This window comes from Eschrichtius robustus, chromosome 6, assembly GCF_028021215.1.
Source record: "Eschrichtius robustus isolate mEscRob2 chromosome 6, mEscRob2.pri, whole genome shotgun sequence".
Lineage (NCBI taxonomy): Eukaryota > Metazoa > Chordata > Mammalia > Artiodactyla > Eschrichtiidae > Eschrichtius > Eschrichtius robustus.
Window position 1 is genome coordinate 141,681,464 of NC_090829.1, and position 11,412 is coordinate 141,692,875.

Sequence of the window (11,412 nt, forward strand, 5' to 3'; positions counted from 1 at the left end):
TTATTTAGTCTCTTGGCCTGAAGTCAATTACATGAGTTTCTGCTTGGCTTTCCCACTGTGATAGCTCTGACCACTTAGGCCAAGGAATCCATACGTGGTAGAGCAGAGTCCTAGGGCTACCACAACAAAATACCACCAGTGGGTTACTTTAAACAACAGATATTTATTTTCTCACAGCTCTGGAGGCCAGAAGTCCATCATGAAGATGTGGGCAGGGTTGGTTCCTTCTGAGGATGTGAGGGAGAATCTATCCCCTCCCTCTCTCTTAGCTTCTGGTGGTTTTGTGGAAATCGTTGGCTTTCCTTGGCTTGTAGAAGCATCACTCCAATCTCTGCTTCCATATTCCCATGGTGTTTTCCCTAAGTGTGTCTCTGTGTCCAAATTTCTCTTTTTTATAAGGACACCAGTCATATTAGATTAGGGCCTGTCCTAATGACCTTAACTGATTACATGTGCAACCATCATTTCCTAACCAGGGAACATTCTGAGGTACTGGGGATTAGGACTTCAAAATGTGAGTTTTGGGGGACACAATTCAACCCACAGTGTCTGGGCTCTCCAACTACCAAGTCTGTCCATTCCAGTTATATTGATACATAGAGGATGGGGAGACGGCCACTGGGTGAGTCTGTGCACCTGCCAGACCTGGGCCAAGTCTGGCTTTATTATCAGCCCCAATGTGCCCCCACTCCAACAGGGGCACCCTGGTGATGCTTCAAACCCCTGAGTGTCAACCACCGTGTACAGCAGCCCTCAAACTGTGTGCGTCTCCTTTCCGTTAGTGGCTGTGGGTCTCTTTGGGGAACGACTGGGGAATCATTACCAGAGGCATTTGCTGTGGTGCTGAGGGCCCTTCCTCCTGAGAATCCAGCGTCTTCTTTAGTCAATGGGCTTCAGCCCTGAGAAGTGGCTCCGGTACAGAAAGTGGGCAGGGGCTGGGACTTGTCATTGCCCTCAGCATCCCCATCAGCCATCCTTGATTTTGGTTGAAGGTAGAGATGGGGCCGAACCCCACTGGCTGCCTCTCTGTCTTGTTCCTCGGAACTCTGTCCTAGTTTCCACATCCAGGGCTCTCCGAGGGGTGGGCTCTTCTAGCTGCCCTTCCAGCCGTGCTTCCCATCACAGTAATCGCATCCTTGTGGCTGCCGGTGGGGAAATGCTGCCCGCAGGCCTCTGTACTTGGTGGATTCCCTCCTCCCACAGCATCCTGTGGTCAGCCAGCCCCTAGCTTCCCAGCAGTGCTGGGGGCTTCTCACCTGTGGATTCCTCACCATTGTCTTCAGATGGTTCCCAAGAACACACGTGGCACGGTCACTCCTCTGGACAAGCCCCCTGACAAGTTCCCCCAGCTCCCGCTGGTGCATGTCCGCTGGGTCCTGCAGCTCCAGTGGAGCCGAGCCCCTCTCTCCCCTAGCCGACCCAACCCTTCCCTGGCTGGGTTACGTTGCAAGTAAACCCAGGTTGCTGGCGGGATGGTGAGTTTGGAGTAGATCCCGGGGAAAGGATGGGTGACGCATGTTTTCTTACAAGGCAGGGGCCTCTGCATTGTCTTCAAGCAAGGTTAAGTCGGAGATGCATTAATCAGAGAAGAGTTGGCTACTTATATAGACCCAGAGGGTTTAGGATTTTCGTATTGACTCAGCTGTCACCATCCGGAGTGTCTGAGTCTCTGTCCTTTCCCATCAGGGCCCTCACTTTGTTATACCAGGCTTGTGGGGGTGGAGTCAACCTTCCTTGCAGGTTTGTTATCCTTACACTTAATTCCTGGGCCGGAGCCTCAGCTTGTTCAACCCTCCATGAGTCTCTCTACACAAGGCCAAGGAGGTCCTATGGCTTTCACCTTTGTCTTTTATTTCCTCTTTTTTAAAAAATTCAAGTATAGTTGATTTACAGTGTTGTGTTAGTTTCTGGTGTACAGCAAAATGATTCAGTTATACATATATATGTTCTTTTCCATTATGGTTTATTACAGGATATTGAATATAGTTCTCTGTGCTCTACAGTAGGACCTTGTCATTGATCCATTCTCTATGCAATAGCTTGCATCTGCTACTCCCAAACTCCTAATCCACCTTTGCCTTAAGTTGATGACTGACCAACGTCAGGCTTTTGCCGTGTTTTGCCAGGGCTCTGACAGTGCCCGGCCGCAGCCTCTGAGCCCACAGTCCTCATGTTGCTCTGTCCCAAACCTCTTGGTGCTCCCTTCCAACGGGATCTCATCCCATTCATCGTCTGTGAGGGGCGTCACGATTGCACTTGGGCTGAACCATCCGAGTACACTGAACTGTTCCAGGAATTGTCCATCGTTGCCCATCACCAGTGTGAAGTCCACATGGCCATCCAGATGGTGGATGATCCAACTACCTACTCCCATTTTAGAGCCCGCTTCTTTGGTCCAGTATTGCCCAGACTGTCCTCAGCAGGACACAGAGATGGAGGCGTGTGTGCGGAGCTTCACTGGGGTGGGGAGGTGCTGTCAGGGCCTGCACTTGGCAGGGAGTGAGGGATGCAGGACTGGGTCAGGAAGGAAACAGAGCAGCAGGAATGTGTTGGTAACAGAGACCTCGGCCAGCCCCGTGGTGCTGTGAAGGTGGGACGGCCCTTCAGAGGTGTCCCGAATTGAGGCCTGGGGCTGGGCTGTTGTCTTCCCACACTGTGGGTCTTTGGAGACAGGTTGCCCTTGGGAGGGGAGTGAAACCTTGGGCAAGGAAGCTCGCTTTGGCTGAGGACCATTCCTGGAGACACAGCAAAGTGTGAGTCATGCAAGCGACACTCCTGGAAGCCGGGGGGACATCTGAGGGTCTCCCTCAGCATCTGCCTTGGGGAAGGCTCAGGTGTGCCAGGCAACACATCCCCAGACTGTCTCAGAAAGGATCCTGTCCACCTGTGTCCTGAAAGTCACAAAGCCCAGAACCTACTCCCCAGGAAAGAGTTCAGGGGCCCCCAGGCCTGCCTGAGCCCCAACCAGGCCAGCTTCCCACAGGGGGGACAGGGGTGGACAGAGCACATGGGGGCCTGGATCAGGCCCCCTGCAAGTGTGTCCTGATGCGGCAGGGCCGGGAGGGCTCTATCTGTCCCCACTCCTCTCTCCCCAAATCCCTCCTCTTCTTGCAGGAACAAGGTGTGAGGCGCAGACAGAATAGTGGACCTGGCCACAGAGGCTCCAAGAGGCTGGGAATGCCTGCTCCAGGGTCAGGCAGGCCTCTGGGGGAGAGAGGAAGTGGTTCCTCCAATTGGTTCCTCCAACTCGGCACAATGGGCGTTTGTGGACATTTTGGCTACACAGCATCCATTCTTACTTGTTAAAAACATCGAATCTCCTCTTGGAAAAGTACTTCTCTCCGATGTGTCTTGCCCTGGGCGTGTCCATCAGTCAAGGTGTTCTGCCAGCTCCAGCCAAAGGGTAGGCACATGACCCAAACTCAGCCATGCAGACTTGCTCTGGGACTTGAATTTTGAGGGGAATCATCTCCAGATGGAAAAAGGTGGTGGGAGCATGTTCCTCCCACTGACGGGCCCTGAACCAGAGGGCTGAGAGGTCCTGCCGTGTAGACACCCAGGATCTGGTCCTGTTTCCAGACACTGTTCTCAGCTCCATCTATTCCTTGAGCTGCCCAACTTTCCCCTGAATTTTTCTTGTGACCCGGAGTTAGATGCTGTTTACAGCCAAAACCCTTGAATATGATAAGATGCAGCCCAGTCTGGTCCTCAGATGTGTGTTCATAACCACTAGCTATGGACGTGTTGGCTAAGAAACCCATCCTGGTTCCTCCGGGATTTGCCACGTTGGCTTTCCATGGGGTTCATTTTCATTTGGACCCCAGATCGTTTTGTTGAAATGTTATTGCTGAGAGCTGGGAGGATGGGGTGCGACAAGTTTTCTTATAAAGGACAGATTCAGGTGGGAGAAGGTGTCATTAGCCTTAAACAATCCTTTCTCATGAAGAACTTTCTGTCTTGATGATAACCCTAGATATTCATTTTCTTGTAAAAGCTGTGCTTCAGGCATCATCAGGACCGGACAGCATCAATGCCGACACTGCCGTTGAAAGTGTGTCTTCCGTGCTCACTTTGGCAGCACACATACTAAAATTGTAATGACACAGAGAAGATTATCGGGGACCCTGTGCAAGGATGACACGCAAATTTGGGAAGCGTTCCATATTTTTAAATGTCCATCGACAGATAAATGGATAAAGAAGATGTGGTATACACACACACACACACACACATACATACATATATACACGCACAATGGACTATTACTCAGCCATTAAAAAGAATGAAATAATGCCATTTGCAGCAACATGGATGGGCCTAGAGATTATCATACTAGGTGAAGTAAGCCAGAAAGAGAAAGACAAACACCATACGACATCACTTATGTGTGGAATCTAAGATACGACACAAATGAACCTATCTACAAAACAGAAACAGACTCACAGACATGGAGGACAGACTTGTGGGTGCCAAGAGGTGGGGGAGGGATGGATTGGGAACTTGGGATTAGCAGATGCAAACTAGTATATATAGAATGGATAAACAACAGGTCCTATTGTATAGCACAGGAAACTATATTCAATATCCTGTGACAAACCATAATGGAAAAGAATATGAAAAAGAGTATATATATGAGTCACTTTGCTGTACAGCAGAGATTAATACAACATTGTAAATCAACTATACTTCAATTAAAAAAAAATGTCCGTCTTCTGTCTGCTTTGTCTCTCAGCTGCTGCTGGGAGGTTATTGTGGATATTCCTGTGATGTGGGAGTGTTTTATTATGATCATGAATTTATTTTGTACTAACAATATACATATTTGGTTATCAGGTGAAATTTTCTTTTTCTTAAATTTCAAAAGGCCAATAGGACTCAGTGTTTGAAATGCTTCTTTTCTTTTGTTTTGCTGACAGACATTTTTTGAGGTGCTTTTGGGGGTGTGTGTCTTATTTATTAATAGAACTGAAAAAGAAATTATTTAATGTTTTTCTTGGTGCACTGGCATGGAAAAATATTTTTATCTTTGACCAGTTCCTTGCTTGGTGTATGCTGGCACCTGAATGCTGGGTCTTCAAATCTCTCTTGAATGTGACTTTCTTTCCTTTCCAATAAAGGTAAAAGAAAACCCTTTATTTTCATATTGAGGGTAGAATAAGCAAAAAATTGAGCTGAGGAAAATTTTAGCTTTTTATTCTAGTTGACCTCTTTTTTCCAAGAAGAGCATTTGATTCTCCCTTAAGACATAGAGTTGATAATCCCTGGTGCCATAAACCTCTCTCTAAATGTAAATAAATATGTGCTTCTGTTTTCAACTGGGTCACATCACTCCAGCTTCCAGAAAATTTCAGTCCCAATTATGGGGGTCCATATATTTAACTTCTTAACAATCAGCCCTGGCATTCATTCATTCTCCACTGAGCACTTATCATGCTTGGCACTGTTCTAGATACTAACAATGCATTGTAAGCAAATAAGAAAATAGATGTTCTTGTAGAACACCAAGAAAGTTCTGGCTAATTTTAGCCTGAATTATGAAAGTAGAAATACTACTTTATTCTATTCAAGAACAAAATATGGCTGGGGGATAATCATTCATGAGTTTTATGACTAGTGTTATTTACAGTTTTCTTTTTTTGTGTTCCAGCTTTAGGGTGAGCATTCATAGAATCACTGAGTCACCCAATATCACCGAATAAAATGAAGTGTGTGTGTGTATGTGTGTGTGTGTGTGTGTGTGTGTGCGCGCGTGTGCTGGGTGCGCAGGGAACACACCCAGGGATGTTATTAAGGTAAAATTTTACGTACATCTTTCTCATTCGGCTTATCACCCTGCAGTGCCATCTGGTGGTTGAAATGAAGGAAAACATTCCAACAAACACTGAGATAATGTGGTATGAACATTTGGCTCCTGTACCTGTGATGAACATATAATTTATACAAACTGGGATAGTTTTGAATGTAAAAAGAAAACTATTAATAATTTCTCAGGGGCAACAGGCATAAACTAAGACTGTCAAAGGCAAACCTATACTAGATACAAGAGTAATAATTTTAATATATTGGGCATTTATGATACACCAATGCTTTACACGTATTATTTAATAAAATCCACATAGTAACCTCATGCAGAGTAAGTTCAATTACCCTCATTTTGCTGTTGAAGGCATGGGGCTTGCAGATTTTCCAGATGACATATAAGATGCCCATTTAATTACAGACAATCAACAAATCATTTTTTAGTATAAGTCCTGATATTCAGGTAAGCAACAAATAATTTTTAGTATAAGTATATCCCATGCAATATTGGAGACATATTTATACTAAAATATTATTTGTTGTTTATTTGAGATTTCAAATTTAGTTGGATGGTCTGTTGTTGTTGTTATTGCTATTGTTGTTTTTCCCCTAAATCTGGCAACCCTAGCTTGGAGAGGTGAAGTAACTTACTTAAGGTAGTGTAGACAGCGAGGATGAACTGGTATTTGAAACCAACTCTTGCTCAGAATGAAGCTCAGGCTCTTAACTGCATGGCTTACTTTTGGTGACCACGAGCCCCTCCTGGCCAAGCAGGACACATTTGGGTGGGGAGGCCGAATCCCGAGTTATTTAATTGTCTTTCCTCTTCAGTTATATATGTAGGTCCGGACTGGGTAGTATATGAAGATATGGACTGTAATGATTAACCCCACAGTTTGTTTTAATTTAGTGACCTTCATAGAATTTGGGGGCAGAAAGTGCCGTTGGGCCATAGCAAGAACTAGACCCAGGCCCGGGAAGGTGCCAGAAGACAAGAGAAGATTTCCACGTGGACAAATGGAGATGCCAGCTTGGAACTTTGGGTGCCGAGCAGCAGATGTGTGGGTGGGAGTGTCACATACAGAGTCCAGCGTTGTGAACACAGAATTCTTAAAGGAAATCCTCCTGTTCGCTCCCCAGCAGGGTACCATGAGGAGGGGCACACTAAGGCCTTCAGCAGGGGCTGGCTTCTCTGATCCAGGTCGGTGGGCAGCCCAGCCGTGGCTGGAGGGCTAAGCCTGGGTCACCAACTTCTAGAATGTGTGTTGGGAGGAACTTCTCATCCACGAACCCTTCTTAGGAAACCTACCCTCCAACCCACAGATGAGGCCCTGGCAGCTACTTTTGTTCTTGGTGGCCCAGCCCTGTGTGGCCACGATGGCAGGTGGCAGTGGGGACACCTGAGCAAGCTGGATGGTCAGAGTCCGCCCCCCAGGAACCTAGAGAATGGACTCAAGACACTAGTCTCTGGTGGTCCCCTGAGGAGGAGATGAAACCTGGAGCTGGGAGGGTCCTGATAGGAGGGAGGGAGGGGGAAGGGAGAAAGGGGAGGAGGGAGGGGGAGGGAGGGGGAAGGGAAGAGGAGGGAGGGAGGGAGATCCTGAGGTCTCCACAGTGATGGGAGCCCTGGCTTTCTGGTGGCCTCCCAGCCCCCAGTTCTGGACCCCTGCTGCCCAACGAGCATCGTATTCCAGTTCTGGAAGCTCCACGTGCTCCTCGGCAGCCCCTCAGCCTCCCTGTCTGTGTGACGCTGTCAACACCGTCATCCCGAATGACATCCAGCACGTGGTCCAAGAATCACAGCCCTCACCCATGGGGTCCCCCTCACATTAGATACAGAGAAACACTGCGTTATCTCCATTTACCCAGAGGCAGGTTTCTTTGGATCCGATTTCCCTGGGACTTCTCCCCCATAAGTGAATCTTGGCCTCAGGACCATACTGAGTCCACTACGAGGTGCGTCAGAGTGCCCCAAAGGAGGCGGCCCTCTAGCCTGAGCTGAGGGCTGCTGCTCTGGCCTCCGGGGCTGCTCCCTGCCTGAGCCCTTCCCTGCAGCCTCGGAGTCTGTTACCTTCCGGCCTAGGCGGCAGGCCCGCTCTCCCAGGCTTCCTGGCTGTTCCCTCTGTGGGACTCGGGGGTCTGGTGTCCCAGAGGATGGGGTGACCGGCTGACTGTGCGGCACGCGGAGGTCTGTCGCCACCTAGTGGCCAGTGGCGAAATCGTGCCCAGAGCAGATGACGTCGTCTTGGGCCCCCGGGGAGAGTTGGAGGACCACTGAGATGAGCAGAATCAGGAGCCACGTAAGTCAGAGAACAGGAGACTCACATCTGTGCGCTGACAAGCCTGCCGCGGATAGGAGGCTGTCGGTAGTAGACGCAGCGTTGGCTTGGTCCCCCACTGCCCCACCGCCCTGCCATGGACCATGTGAAGTGCCATATCCTCTTGTGACCTTGCTCCCCTGGCCACAGTGGACTGGCCTGGAGCTGGACACCAACTAAGACGGATCAATGAGCATTGCACCCTGGAGTTATGGACGTGAGACCTGCAGGATACAGTCAGTCTTTTCCCAGGGCTGGAGGGCAATGTCGATGGACCGTGGCTTTTGACGAAAGGGCAGCAGCAGGAGCTGAGCTTCACCCACACACGGGGAAGGGGAAGAGAGGGGACGGGAAGCGGGAAGGGATACAGGTGTCGGACTCCACTGGGCCTGAAGCCCAGACCCGGTTCTGTCCGAGCCGTCTGTGAGCCACTCTGGGTCCTTATAATAAATCGCTCATTTTTGTTCAGATGACGCACATTGGATTTCTGACACTGACGGCCGACAGACGTTGGATGAATGCACGTTCAAAGCCAATCAGCAGCCCCCCCAGTGTGTGCCGTCAGATCAGCCAGTGCTGTGTCCGCAGGGAGCCGAGGCACCTACAGCCCCCTGAGGCCCTGGACAAGCTCATGGGGACCCCACCCAGCCGTGGGGTGGGTAGAGGAGCCGAGGCCTGCGGGGGTGACCTGAGGGGTATTGGAAGGCCCCTCCCGCTTACACATCTTCCCTTAGTACCTGTCACAGCGCCTGGGATTCTCCCAGTGGGGAAGCATCATTCAGGTCCGGACATCCTCCTTCCTGACCATCCTCCCTCCTGACCTTCCCTGATACAAACACCTCAGGGGAGGGTCAAACCGTTACCCTCCACCCCTCACCGCTGTTAGACTACAGGCTTATACTGGTGAGATCTATTTTTATTGTGTGCCTTTCTCCTCCACCTGACTGTAAGCTCCATGAGGGGGGAAACCATGTTTGCTTTATGTCCTTGTTGCACGAAAAACAGGCCCTGACAGGCCATAGGTGCTCTATATGTGTTGAGTAAATGGGTGGGTATCGGGACCACCTGTATTGTAAATGACAAAATTCTTGAGGTCACTTCACCTTTCGAGGCTTCACCTGGGCCGGTGTAGGCACAGAAGGAGACCCCAGGCTCTCCCTGCCTGCAGTTTGGCTTGGCTGAGGGCCAGCCTGACCTAATTCTCTTCCAGGTCATGATCAGGCTGATAATTGATGAGCTTAACTGATATGGGGAGATAGAAGAAACAGACAGGAAATATACATGCATCTCCTGTGTATATAATACCCACAGACTCACTGCATACTGCGCTGCTCAATAAATGTCATTAGTCCCTAAAATATTTTCCTACAAATATAGCATATAGAATATACGGAACAACCCATCTGGTTTAGTATTAATGTGTTTTTTTTCTGCCACGCAGTAAGTCCTCGTGTGCTCTGGCCTTGAGAGCTGGTGAGGCCGACAGAAGCATTGTTCCCACCAGCACACCAACACCCAGAGCTGAGCATTATACTAATAATCACAGAGCAATCTTTGGCCATTTGACATTGTGAAGATGGTATCTTGATGATCTAGTTTTCAACTGACCATTTTTTTTGTCTTAGGCTTTTTTTTTTTTTTAAACATCTTTATTGAAGTATAATTGCCTTACAATGGTGTGTTAGCTTCTGCTTTATAACAAAGTGAATCAGTTATACATATACAATATGTTCCCATTTCTCTTCCCTCTTGCATCTCCCTCCCTCCCACCCTCCCCATCCCACCCCTCTAGGTGGTCACAAAGCACCAAGCTGATCTCCCTGTGCTATGCGGCTGCTTCCCACTAGTTATCTATTTTACATTAGGTAGTGTATATATGTCCATGACACTCTCTTACCCTGTCACATCTCACCCCACCCCCTCCCCATATCCTCAAGTCCATTCTCTAGTAGGTCTGTGTCTTTATTCCCGTCTTGCCACTAGGTTCTTCATGGCCTTTTTTTTTTTTTTCCCTTAGATTCCGTATATATGTGTTAGCATACTGTATTTGTTTTTCTCTTTCTGACTTACTTCACTCTGTATGACAGACTCTAACTCCATCCACCTCATTACAAATACCTCCATTTCATTTCTTTTTATGGCTGAGTAATATTCCATTGTATATATGTGCCACATCTTCTTTATCCATTCATCTGTCGATGGACATTTAGGTTGCTTCCATGTCCTGGCTATTGTAAATAGAGCTGCAATGAACATTTTGGTACATGCCTCTTTTTGACCTATGGTTTTCTCAGGGTATATGCCCAGTAGTGGGATTGCTGGGTCGTGTGGTAGTTCTATTTGTAGTTTTTTCAGGAACCTCCATACTGTTCTCCATAGTGGCTGTATCAATTTACATTCCCACCAACAGTGCAAGAGTGTTCCCTTTCCTCCACACCCTCTCCAGCATTTATTGTTTCTAGATTTTTTGATGATGGCCATTCTGACCGGTGTGAGATGATATCTCATTGTAGTTTTGATTTGCATTTCTCTAATGATTAATGATGTTGAGCATTCTTTCATGTGTCTGTAGGCCATCTGTATATCTTCTTTGGAGAAATGTCTATTTAGGTCTTCTGCCCATTTTTGGATTGGGTTGTTGGTTTTTTTGTTATTGAGCTGCATGAGCTGCTTGTAAATCTTGGAGATTAATCCTTTGTCAGTTGCTTCATTTGCAAATATTTTCTCCCATTCTGATGGTTGTCTTTTGGTCTTGTTTATGGTTTCCTTTGCTGTGCAAAAGCTTTTAAGTTTCATTAGGTCCCATTTGTTTATTTGTGTTCTTATTTCCATTTCTCTGGGAGCTGGGTCAAAAAGAATCTTGCTGTGATGTATGTCATAGAGTGTTCTGCCTATGTTTTCCTCTAAGAGTTTGATAGTGTCTGCCCTTACACTTAGGTCTTTAATCCATTTTGAGTTTATTTTTGTGCATGGTGTCAGGGAGTGTTCTAATTTCATACTTTTACATGTACCTGTCCAATTTTCCCAGCACCACTTATTGAAGAGGCTGTCTTTTCTCCACTGTATATGCTTGCCTCCTTTATCAAAGATAAGGTGACCATATGTGTGTGGGTTTATCTCTGGGCTTTCTATCCTGTTCCATTGATCTATATTTCTGTTTTTGTGCCAGTACCAAACTGTCTTGATTACTGAAGCTTTGTAATATAGTCTGAAGTCAGGGAGCCTGATTCCCCCAGCTCCATTTTTCGTTCTCAAGATTGCTTTGGCTATTCGGGGTCTTTTGTGTTTCCATACA

At 47.6% G+C, this 11,412-nt stretch overlaps 1 non-coding gene across 1 annotated transcript; it reads left to right on the plus strand.

Moving 5' to 3' along the window:
• Nucleotides 1–4,062: 4,062 nt before the first annotated feature.
• Nucleotides 4,063–4,169, plus strand: LOC137766923 (U6 spliceosomal RNA). The gene has a single exon (XR_011074449.1). It is a non-coding gene; the product is annotated as a U6 spliceosomal RNA (small nuclear RNA).
• Nucleotides 4,170–11,412: the final 7,243 nt, after the last annotated feature.